Source organism: Pistacia vera, unplaced genomic scaffold, assembly GCF_008641045.1.
Source record: "Pistacia vera cultivar Batoury unplaced genomic scaffold, PisVer_v2 Contig454, whole genome shotgun sequence".
NCBI lineage: Eukaryota > Viridiplantae > Streptophyta > Magnoliopsida > Sapindales > Anacardiaceae > Pistacia > Pistacia vera.
The window spans coordinates 281,443-294,493 of NW_022196284.1; the positions used below are offsets into that span (position 1 = coordinate 281,443).

Here is a 13,051-nt window from a genome sequence, read left to right on the forward strand (position 1 = left end):
AGAGACTTTCAGGTCGGCAACCTTGTGCTAAAGGAAGTTCTTCTCGGTACTAGGGAACCAAGTGCGGGAGTGTTAGGACCAAACTGGGAAGGTCCATACCGCATCGATAAAATGATAAGACCGGGGACTTATCACCTTAAAAGGCTAAACGGTTCCAAGGTACCCCGAGCTTGGAATACTGAACACCTTCGACCATACTATCAGTAATTCCGAACTTAGTTTTCCTTGTAAATTAACTTGCAATTTTTGTAAATAATTTTCTTGTAAAGTGCCATTTTGTTCGCATGTAATCTTGTTCGTGTGAATGTATTATATCATCACACTTGTTTCAGTAAATGTAAGCAATCAGGGAGCACTCATGTATAATAAAGCGAACAGAAAATTGTAAAGGTAAAAATGTATTTTATTATTGTGGAGTACAGCAGGAAAAAAGAAATTATTACAAGACCTAATCCAGTCCCTACAGAGCCGAGCTCCTTGTCCTAGGGCTGGTCGGCTAAAGGTTTGTCCGCAACATGTCCCGAACCTTCTAGTCGGGAAGCCGTCGCTTCATCAGCCTTCTCCTCGACCTCTGCTGGCTGATCCTGCACCTCTTGCGTTAAGGAGGCAACTCTTGCTTGACTTTCCTGAAGTTCAACTTCAAGAGCTTACCTTTCCTTCTCGGAGGCGTCCCTCTCTTGCTCTGTTCGTAGGACCTACAGAGAGGTCACTTTGAGCTCATGGTCCTTCTCCCCGGCCTCCTTGGAGAGTCTAGCTATGGTCCTTTGTAGCTCTTTTACTTCCTCTCCCTGCTTCTCGAGCTGCGCTTTCTGGAAATCCACCATGCGAAGAGCCACGTTTCTTTCGTTCAGATACATGTTCGTCGACTCAAAAGATAGGTTTCTCTCTATTTCAATAGCTTCCAGGTTTCATTTGAGCACTGCGTTCTCTTCCTTCAGAGCAACACCTCCCTTCGCAGCTCCCAGTTGGACCTTTTCCATGGACATTCACATGGAAAGAAGAGCCTACGAACAAAAGAAAGAAAGAGTTAGCTAACCAAAAGAAGCTAAGGGAAGTCCTCACCGAGGACAGTTCGCTAACCTTGCTCAAGTGTTGGACCGATGTGGACATTAGGTCCACGTCGCTAGAACTTGCAAACTGCTCAAAAGATTCCGAGAGTCCACATTCCAGTAGGGCATATACCACCGGCTGCAGGTACTTCGGTAGGTTCCCCAGCGAGTCCAACACGCCTCAGCAACCGTCGTGTCGTCCATAGGCGCCTTGCCTGACTTACTCGCGTCCGACCGCGACCTCTTTAATTGGTCGCCCTCAGATTCAGTCTCTGATTCTTTGACCTGAATCTGTTTCCTCTTCTTTCGCTGGGCCATTGTCTTCAGCTTCGGCCAAGCAAGAGACTGCTCGGAAGCCTTTGCTTTTCATGTTGGTACATCCTCTGACGGTTGCACTTGAGAAATCTCGGAAGGTTGCGCCAGTGGGCCCGATATTACGCCTTCTGCCGGTTGAACTGTCGAAGCAGCTTCGGCTGCTTTGGCTTTCTTTGTCCGAGGCAAAGTGACCTGCCTTCATCGCGGCTGCTCTAACTCCTTCGGAGGCATGGTCACTGCGTACAAAACATCGTTAGCAAATTATCTCGGTTCACGACCAGAAAGGGGTCAGTTAGCAAGACTTACTCAATGGGGCCTCTAGCAACGCGTTTGCGTTGAAGAAACCATATTTCCGCAAACTCGCTGTTGTCACGAGTTTCTTTGCATCACGCTGATCCTTTGGTAAGGAGCTAAAATGCACGATCCTATGTCTATCGAGGAACAGCCCTAGGTCGGTCGTCTTGTTAACTGTCACAAAGAATTTAGGTCGTTAGAACAACAACGCATTTCAAAAAAAAAAAAAAAAAAAAAGAAAAGGGGCCTACTCGGATCCTGGAAGCGGCAATGGCCATCATAACGAAAGAAGAAAAACTTCGTTTCGTAAGCACCCGTGTTACTCGGATAGCTGTGTATCCCATCGGTGATAATAGGTCGCCTGGACAAGGAGTAAGAATCCTTGTCCTTACTCTTCTTCAAATAATAAGAGCAGCCAACCTCCATCGCGGTCAGCTCGCCCAGTCCGTTCTCTTGGCACGCGATGTACATTGCAACAGCAATGACGTACGCGTTAGGGGTCAACTGCATCGACGCAACCCCAAAGTGGTCCAAAAGCGACCTAATAAAAAGGTGGAAGGGGATCAGTCCCCCACCCTTGATGATATCCTCGGAGACCATGGCCAGACTACTTAGCGGGTACCGCGATGAGTGCGCCACGTCAAGGAAAGCATCTACCTCGATAGCGTATTGCTTTATTACCCTCTCGAGCTCTTCCCCAGTGAGCACTGAGAAGACCTCGATAGGGATGTTTGGAGCACCCTGTGGGGGCAAACTGATTCCCTGTTCGGGTCCAGTTGTTGAGGGGTCCATTTTGCCAGTCTGCAAAAGTGACAAGCAGAAGGGTCATTTAGCCATCGTACGCTATTTCGTACGACGATGTGGGAGAAAACAAACTCCCAAAATCCCAAATGAAACCCTAACGGCATGATCCAAGCCGCCATTCATGGCTTGAACCAAACCTAAGCATCTCATCTCCGATAGGCTACCGGAAGACAGACGCCACTCAACCATGGAAAATAACAAAACGGAAACAGAGAGAAGCTCTTACCATACTGAGTGTGAAATTAACTTCCGCTCCGAATGCTTAAAAACGTCGGTTTGAAAGGCAGAAATTCCAAGTCTGCACAAATCTTTTACTTTCTAAGAAAAAAAGGCTCTAGTGACATTGTCTGAGAACGACTCGAGGTTTTTATAGCGTATGAATCGGCGCTTGGGTTTCTCAGAATTGAAACGTCGTTTGGGCGGCAAAGTTTCTCACCATTGATCACAGCCATGTGTTGTACATCAGCGGGGAAGAGTGAGCGTCACTACTGGATAAAGTCAGACCTTCATCTCTTCCGTTGAAAAGCCAAAACGACGGTCATTCTCTCTTCCTCAGAGCATTAATTATGTTTCAAACCCACATTTAATGCTCTGATAAAAGGCGTCGTTCCAACGTACTGCGCATTTAATGTCCTGATAAGGCGTACTGTGTCAGCGTACAATGCATTTAATGCAACTGGCTGGCACTTATCACGCATAGGGCATGTCTATCAGCACAAGGACTGCTTCATTAAATGCACTCATGGCAAAAGGACAACAAGTGGTGTCTGACGAAACCAGGTCATTCATTCCCTGCAAACAATGAACATGCGAGGTCGTTTTCGAAAAAGTTCGATCCCGACCTACTTTCAGGTAGGTCGAGATTTCCAGAATTTCTGGAATTTCCAGAATCTCCAGGAATCATCCAATTGTGGCATGACTAATAGTTTCCAAGGTTCGGTTCTCAAACCTTAAAAATTAGGGGACTTCTGTTATGCCTAGGAACTTAGGGCTGACGTGGCGTCCAATTGAGTGTGTAAGGTCAGGCCTCGGGAAGGGCCTACTGCCCTTCTGACGCAGTTGCTTCGTATGATCATGGTGGCACCCACAACTTGCTTCCATCAAAGTAATGGGTGCACGTCAGGCCAGTGAGAAGTTGTGATGACCTCGCGTGTCCAACCCCTGCAGCAAATCATGTGAATTACTCTAAATGAAGGATTTGCATGGATCATCCCACTAACTTGCTGATTCAATGATGATGACCTCAAGGCATCCCACTATAAAATGGGAGCCCCTCTCTCATCAAAGGGATTCGCGCATTTTAATCTTGCAAAAAGAAAAAGCTCTTTCTCTCTCTCTAGAAAAGACAGACTTCAATACCTTGTTTTACCAGTGTAAAGTCAATCGTCTAAAGCGACCTGACCCTTATCATTAATAAAAACATCAGTGGACGTAGGATTTGCTTCCTTAGCGTCCGAACCACTTTAAAACTCATTTCTCACTGCATTTACTTTCATCTTTCCAAACCATTCACATGTGTCTTTTGGAGGTCAACCTGACATTTCACACGTACGTTTCATTGGTGTCAAAATCACGCATCAACACTTTCCAAATTCTTGTTAGTATTTTATTCAAATCAATTTCAGTTTCCATGAGAACTAAGAATTTTTTCTCTTTCATCTTTCTTCTATATATTAGAAAATTAAACAATAGTTTAACACTTAATTAACTTGCATGATTAAAATTAATCTCTTAAAGCAAGAACTAAGCAAGAACGTTCCGTTATCATTTTTTTTTTTTAGTTTGATTCCATCTCCCATCCCTTTAAATGAATTTTAATTATGATAATATAGTTTCCGAACAAAACATTTAAAACTACATTCTTAGAAAAAAAAAAAAAAAAAAAAAGGTTTGCATGCGCGGTCGAAATTGCAATAGCCCTCACGGGATATTAAGACCACGTGTTGTAATTTGCATGCGTTTTATGCATATAAGAAAGTTGTTATGCGTTTTATTTATTGTTTGGATTTTTATCTGAATAAAAATTAATAAATGAAATTACGCAATTAGGTCGGCACACAACGCAATAGCCTAATAAGGACTTGACAAAAGCTGAAATTCAGTTTTCTAAAATCATGTCAAAATGGTTTGCCGAGCGATTAGCTTTAACAGCTGACGCCTAGGCGTGTTTGCTTTAATAGATTTTGCATCTTTGAAATCCGTGGATTTGTTGTTTTGAAGGAATATAAGGTAAACACGTGAAACCAATGCTTTATTTGTGTGTATCAACATTTTTTTATTTGGTCTCGTCCAATAATTTGCGTTGACCATAAGTTATAATTAAAGAGAATTATAGTACAAGTCTAATAAAATAATTGGTGGATAACTTTAAAATTATTTTGCCAGCAGACAACGTGTCAAAAACATAACTCCACAAATTAAACTGAACGAGGCTACAAATATTATATTACATATGGATGATATAAATATGGAAAATAAGATTATATATCTTGTCTTTTTGCATATCCGATTTCTATTGATCAGATCAGTAGCAACAAAGTAGACCACACACGGCCAGAAGCAATACTGGGACCCAGTGGCGGATTCAGCCCTTTTGAGACTGGCTTACCTCGGATTTGAAAAAAAAAAAATTATTAATATAAAAGACGTTAAAAATTATTAATTAATATATATATATCCAGACATACCTTCAAATTTTTAAACAAATAAAATTATTATACGGTATGATACATCTAAGTCTAAAAAAAAACTTGTTATTAATATATATATATATTTCAAACTCATATCATATTAAAAGTTTAAAACTCTCTTCAGTATTTTTCTACACAATTTTACTTTTTTTTTTTTATGATTTTATCAACAAATTCTTTATTCTCCCTTTCTCTTTCTCATGTTATTCTCTCTTAAAATTTTTGAAGACTGAAATTGTTAAATTTTCACTACTTAAGGTGTCATAATTAGTTCCGTTTTCTGTTTTATAGATTTTAGGTATATGTATTATTCATTTTAATTTAGTTTATTTAATGATTGAATTACTTTTTTTCTTTTTGAGGTTTTTTATTCTAATTTGAGAGAAAAAATATTAATCTTGTGAGTTTATTTTGTATTTTCTGTCTAAGAATGAACCTGCTTTCTTAAATTAAAACCTTAACTATATTTTAAAAGATGTTATTCTTCATCTTTCACCCACCACTTTCTTATATTTTAAATGTCACCGTTCAGTTGTTCAAAATTATTAAAGAAGTTTGAGTTACTATCTATGTTTATACTAAAAAAATTTCTCCTCTTTTATTAATTCATATTAAAAGTCAATATAACGTGATTTGATTTAAGTTTTGGTTGACTTTAGCTTAATTAGGCTAGGTTTGACCAACGCTATGAAAATTTATATTATTATATTTGATAGCCAAAAATAAAAATATTAAAAGAAGGTTTTGTTCAAGGTTTACTCAACACTTTTACTAAAAATTTTGCTTCTCGTAGATTTATTCAATTAAGAAAATATTGTATTAATGTATATTCTTTTTTCTCAGGTTTTTAATAGTATATTATTATTTTTTTGACTAAAGTTTGATATTTTTTAAAGTTTTTACTAATTATTTAATAAATAATGGCTGAGCCACGGAGGCCCTGGACAAAAATCCTGGATTCCCACTGCTGGGACCATATCAATCAGAAAGATTGGGACGTCATTGAGACTTGGTCACTCGAAATTGTTCATATATAATTGATATAGCCTTACAGGATCTCAAGAGTTAAGACCCGGAATGGTAATTCGCATGTGTAAAATGCATATGAATGAGAAAGTTGCTAATGGAGTTGGTGAACATTAAATACATAAATCATTCCATATTCTGAATAGCACCTATTTAGTGGCAAATAACTATTTGGGGTTGGCCGTTGGCGTAGTTATTGTGCTGCATGAAACACATAGATTATAAATATGGGTAATACTATTTTATGCAGCTAATAAATATCCTGTCTGTATGGTTGTAGTCCAGCCTTCAGATATAAGATCTAAGGGATAAAAATTCGGAAACAAATAAATTAAAAACAGATACAAATCAAGAGGTAGGTTTGAAACTGAAGCTATAAAAGAACCCGATAAATAAGCACCTTTGAGGTGAAAGACTGTTTGGCTAATTGGCTTATAACATTATCAGGTTGGTAAATCCTTAACAGATAAAGGATTTAAGGACTAAATTTTTTGGGAAAAAAATAAGCATATTTCGATTCTACTGATCCTTACTTTTAACGATCACCCCCAAAGTCTAATGGCTAAAAATGTATGTTTAACAAGATATATATATAGACACACTAAAAGATCAATGGTACCAAAGTATCAATAATACCGTTATTTATTGTAACATAAAAGTTTTAGGAGCTCAATTCCAAATTCAAATAAAAACAATTCCACGCCCAAAACATGTAATCAGCTACAACAATCTATCAGCCCAAACATCTTTTATATCAAATAAGTCAAGAAGCTTATTTCATGTGCTACAGCAACCTATATATGAATCCAAACATCTTTAACATCGAAGAAGTCGGAAAACCTTATTTCATCTGCAAAACAATGATAATGAGTCAGTACTCTAAACTAAAAAAAATATACAAAGAATATATATATTAAATATTTTAATTTCATCAAAATCATGCTTAATCATTATTAGATTCATCGCATTGGATTGATACGATATTTTATCAACGGCACTTCATATTGTTAATTTTTTGTGTTAATTTCAAAATGTACAAGGTTAAATTAATTTTTTGATGCAATGCAAAAATACAGACGGAAAAATGTTAAAAAAAGAAATCCTACAAAATAAAATTTTTAAAAATCCGTTAATAACTAGGCATGTTTGCTTTAATAGTTTTTGCATCTTTAAAATCCGTGGATTTGTTGTTTTGAAGGAGTATAAGGTAAACACGTGAAACCAATGCTTTATCTTGTGTGTATCAACATTTTTTATTTGGTCTCGTCTAATCTTTTGCGTTGACCATTAGTTATAATTAAAGAGAATTATAATACAAGTCTAATAAAATAATTGGTGGATTACTTTAAAATTATTTTGCCAGCGGACTTGTCAAAAACATAAGTCCACAAATTAAACTGAACGAGGCTGCAAATATTATATTTATATGCATGAAACATATGGCTGATATAAATATGGAAAATAAGATCATATATCTTGTCTTTTTGTATATGCGATTTCTATTGATCCGTACTAAAAGATCAATAGCAACAAAGTTGACCACATACGGCCAGAAACAATACTGGGACCATATCATCTCAGAAAGATTGGGACCTCATTGGGACTTGGCCACTCGAAATTGTTCGTATATAATTGATATAGCCTTTCAGGATCTGAAGAGTCAAGACCCGGTATGGTAATTCGCATGCGTAAAATGCATATGAATGAGAAATTTGCTAATGGAGTTGGTATACATAAATCATTCCACATTCTGAATAGCACCAATTTACTGGCAAATAACTATTTGGGGTTGGCCGTTGGCATAGTTATTGTACCGCATGAAACACATAGATCATAAATATGAGTAATACTATTTTATGGAGCTAGTAAATATCCTGTCTGTATGGTTGTAGTCCAGCCTTCAGATATAAGATCTAAGGGATAAAAATTCGGAAACAAATAAATTAAAAACATATACAAATGAAGAGGCAGGTTTGAAACTGAAGCTATAAAAGAACCCGATATATAACCACCTTTGACGTGAAAAACCGTTTGGCTAATTGGCTTATAACAGTATCAGGTTGGTACACCCTTAACAGATAAAGGATTGAAGGACCAAATTTACTGGGACAAAAATAAGCCGTCTTTCATAGAGCATATTCCGATTCTACTGATCCTTACTTTTAACAATCACCCCTAAAATCTAATGGCTATATATATAAGCATCAATAATACTAAAAGATCAATGGTACCAAAGTATCAATAATACGTTATTTATAACATAAAAGTTTTAGGAGCTCAATTCCAAATTCAAATAAAAACAATTCCACGCCCAAAACATGTAATCAGCTACAACAATCTATCAGTCCAAACATCTTTTACATCAAATAAATCAAGACGCTTATTTCATGTGCTACAGCAACTTATATATGAATCCAAACATCTTTAACATCGAAGAAGTCGGAAAACCTTATTTCATCTGCAAAACAATGATAATGGGTCAGTACTCTAAACTTAAAAAAATATTCAATATATATATATATATATATATAGTCAAAACGTTCTCATATTAATTTCATCAAGAGCATGCTTAATCATTATTAGATTCAAATTTAATGGTACATATTTATAATTTATCAACAGCATTTCATATTGTTAATTTTTCATGTTAATTTCAAAATGTACAAGGTTAAATTAATTTTTTGATGCAACGCAAGGTTAAATACAGACGGAAAAATGTTAAAAAAGGAAATCCTACAAAATAAAATTTTTAAAGATTTTACTTAAAGATCCGTAAAATCTTAAAAAATATGGGAATTTCAAATTTTAAGGGATAGGTGTAAAATTCAAGTGTGAAATATAATTAGAAATAGTCTATAAATTTGAATATTATTAAATGTTATGTGTGGTTTTTCCACTAAACTTGGGCCAACTTGAGAGTATAGCTTGACCCAGAATGAGCTTGGTAACTATGATTGATCGACCCAATATAAGCTAGTCGGGAACAATTCGAGGAATCATTCAAGCAATCTCCAGATTACTTCAGATCCCAGATACTGTGAGAATGACTAGATCAATAGTATTATTGCCCAATCACAGCGTCCGATCACGAGGATAACATAATTATGGTTCCAATCAATTGTAATCCCCTCAATTTCGTTTCTTCCTTTGTATAAATCTTGTATATAAACCCATGCACACAATGAGGAGGAGGTCATGAATTTCAGATAAAAATTGCATTGTAAGCTCTTACTGCAAATACAAAAACACAATAGACGTAGGCTGTTAACCTGGCTGAACCACTTAAAAAATCTCTTTGGTTTTAATTTATTTTATTCAAATTCATTGCTAATTATCACTAATTACGTGCATAATAGTTTCGATCCCGGTAAAATCGATCGGATCTCCTTGGTTGGTGCAAAATTTTAAAGATAAATTTGTAATTATATTAATAAAAATCACTCAACTCTTATATACTTTTAACGAATATATTAACAATACAAAGTCAACGTAATAATTTATTACTTCATAAATTCCAGGCGTCTATTTTAGAATTTCAAGGGGTGTGTTTCCACTAACCCTAAGAATTTCGAAGGGGCGTGGTTCCCGACCCTTGAAGATATGACTGTCAGTTAGTGCCATTATATATAGTGTAATAAATTATCTCGTCATATGATATGATTTATGCACAGAAAAGGTTAAAGATGAGTAGAATATGTACCAGATAAATAATGATTGATAGCATTCAAAATGATACGCATAGTATGGCTTCCAAGTGTTGTTGCACCAGCTCCCAAGCTTCCCTGACATGTCTTTCCTTTGTTAGAGTCCCACCAGCTGCAAATCTTATCATATAAATTCCGGCCACCATGGCATGCGTCATGTACACTTTCCCGGATGCATTTATCGACTCCAACAATTCTCTGTTCAGTTCATTCGCTTGCTCCGCCTCTGAGACTGAGAGATTTTTATACTTGTTTTTACCTAAGCTTAATACCGATGGCACTGCTCTAAAACAAACCATAGCGAAATTTCTTGGAACAACAATCTCGAACATCTAATCACTAGCGACAAGCTCTTCAAATGCTTTGGCCATCTTCACATGGCTGCGTAGGAACATTCTCAGGTTGGTCACTCCATAGCTTCTTAGCACCAGCCATAGTTTCATGGAACGAAATCTTCGGCTGAGGGTTATTTGCCAATCTTTATAGTCAACCACTAGCTTCGACTCACTAGCCTTATTCCTCAAGTACTCAGGATATGTTGAAAGCGACTTTATAAGAGCACTGGGATCCTTCACCCATAGACAGCAACAGTCTAGAGTGGTGAAGAACCATTTATGTGCATTCAGACTAAATGAGTCTGCATACTCAACACCATCGAGGAAATGGCGAAACTCCGGGCAAATACAGGCACTTCCTGCATATGCAGCATCAACATGCACCCATATGCTATGTTTTTTTGCGATCATGCACAGGGGTCCTAATGGATCAACTGCAGTTGTTGACGTCGTCCCGATTGTGGCACAAAGGAAAAATGGAATTAGCCCAGCTTCTACATCTGACTTAATAGTTGACAGTAGCGAGTCTGGGGTTAGGCCAAACAATGAAGATTTGGTCGTCTTAATCGCCCGGAAATTGTTGGGATTGATTCCAGCAATTTGAGCAGCTTTTTGGATTGCACTATGAGTTTGATCAGACCCATACACAACAAGCTTCGTTATATTTTCTCTTCCAATATTCCTTAGAACTTGATCTCTTGCAGCAACTAAAGTGCACAGAATTGCCTCACAAGTAGTTCCTTGTAATACACCGCCTCCATTGCCAGAGAAAAGGAAAGGCTTTGGAAGCGTCAGCATTTCACCAAGCCAATCCATAACTATACTCTCCAGCTCAGTTGCAGCCGGTGATGACATCCAGTTGAACCCTACAACATTAAAGCACGTGCTAAGCATTTCGCCAAGAATCCCCGCAACGCTGCCACTTGAAGGGAAATATGCAAAGTAATTAGGACTTTGCCAATGCGTTATACCGGGGACAATATGTTCCTGGACATCCTCGAGGATTTTTTCTATAGGTTCAGGATTATTTGGGGCAGATTCTGGCAAGCGTTTGCTAAGATAACCCGGTTCAACTTGGCTACGCACCGGGTATTTCTCAACGTTCTTGTAATAATCAGCAATGAAGTCTATTATCATATGGCCTTGCCTCCTGAGTTCCTCGGAGTCCAAGGGGTTAGTGACTGAGACTATCTCATTTTCAAGTTCATGCTCTTTTTGAAGGCTACCCATTATTTTGTTGTGGGAAAAAGTTTTGAAGTGATTTGTGAAGGTGGAAAATTTTTGTTGAGTTGATTTATGAAGGAGGGGTTGGTTGAGGATCAAAGATGATAGAGGAGGTGCACGTTTCATGCAAATGAGAGTATGAATATATAGGAGGCGGTCAGAATTATTAATGAATAATAAAATTAAACAAATTTGCACATGATTTATTCAGTTTCGCTAAAATTGTGCCAGCTGTCACGCGATATTAAAAATATACAGCGGTATTGGCGTTGAAGGGCAGATATTGGCATTGGAATATCGGTTATAATATACCATCTTACTTTGTATGGCAGGGACCAGTTCACGTGGAAAAATTGCGATATTATTGTCCTACTGACACCGAGACTTGGCAGCACGAAAATGTTCGGTTTACCTGGCAGCAAATTAATGCCTGGCCGAATTACATTTTTCCACCTTATCTTTAACGAATCTATAACGTCCCATCTGAAAAGCAAAGTTAGACGTTAAAGTTAATAGAAGGGTAATTTAGTCAATTTCCTCGGCCTCGAAACCTTAAAATGAAAAGAAATCAGAATATTCCAAAGCTTTCCTAGGAAGTTGAATGACACGTCTTGTAACCTTGTAAACGGTAACCAAAGGTCCCTCTTTACTAAAGCTTACATTGTTNCCATGCTTCTCCTTCATGCCCATCACGTGTTTGCGAAAATTCTTCTGTGAATTTTTGCCATTCTTTTCATCTTTTACTTGTTCCTTTTTTAATTCTGCAACTTTTTTCTTTTTCAGGACGATATAAATAGGAACCAATGCTGGCTTGCGAAGCTTTTCTTCGTTCACTGGCCAAGGATGCCAAGAAATATTCTTGCACTGATTTGCCCTTATCCGTTGTCATGCATCTTTCTGCTCCTGGTTATATTGATTGGCATGGATTTCCTCATTGGATCAGAGATCACAAGCTTTGGTTTAGTGTTAATCACAAACCATGTTCTTCTTGCACTGTTTCTTTGTTTCCAGATCCCCTTGCTTTCCTGGTTTTTCTACTGGTAATGATCGCGGTGATGAACATGGTGCCTCGTCTTCCGATCCTGGGTGCACAACTTTTGACTCTTCAAATTATGAGGGGTTATCTAAGGTTTTTTGTTTTTACTAGTCTCATTTTTTCCTTTCTCACATCTTTCTTTGCTTTTTAAAATCTTTTCCATCTTTTTAACGGATTTCTTACCCCTCTGGCAATGATCCTTTAAAGTCTTCAAAAGTGGTTTACTGAGTGAAAAAGTTTGCTTTGTCATTGAGTTTGGGTGCTCTACTCCCTTTTGAAGAAACTCATATGGGTCAAATGGATACTCAATTGTTGGCATCTTCACTTGCTGGCAAATCTTCTCAGGTTATTGTCTTTTTCTTTTGCTTTCTCTTGTTTATGCTTACTGTTTTTCTTATGCGATTTACTTCTTCTTTACTTGTTTTGTTATATTTTCTTAGTTCTAAGGTTTGAAGCCCCTTAGTGCTGAAATTAGTAAGATAGCAGTGAATGCTCAAAAAGAGGTGTTGATATTTAAAAAGCTCAGCTTAATTCTGTCATTCAAGATCAGAATGCTGCTATCAAAAGGCATCTC

General features: G+C 37.4%; 1 pseudogene; it reads right to left on the bottom strand.

Annotated features, from left to right (window-relative positions):
• Positions 1-8,392: 8,392 nt before the first annotated feature.
• On the bottom strand, positions 8,393-11,531 carry LOC116144736 (annotated as a pseudogene).
• Between the last annotated feature and the right edge of the window lie 1,520 nt (positions 11,532-13,051).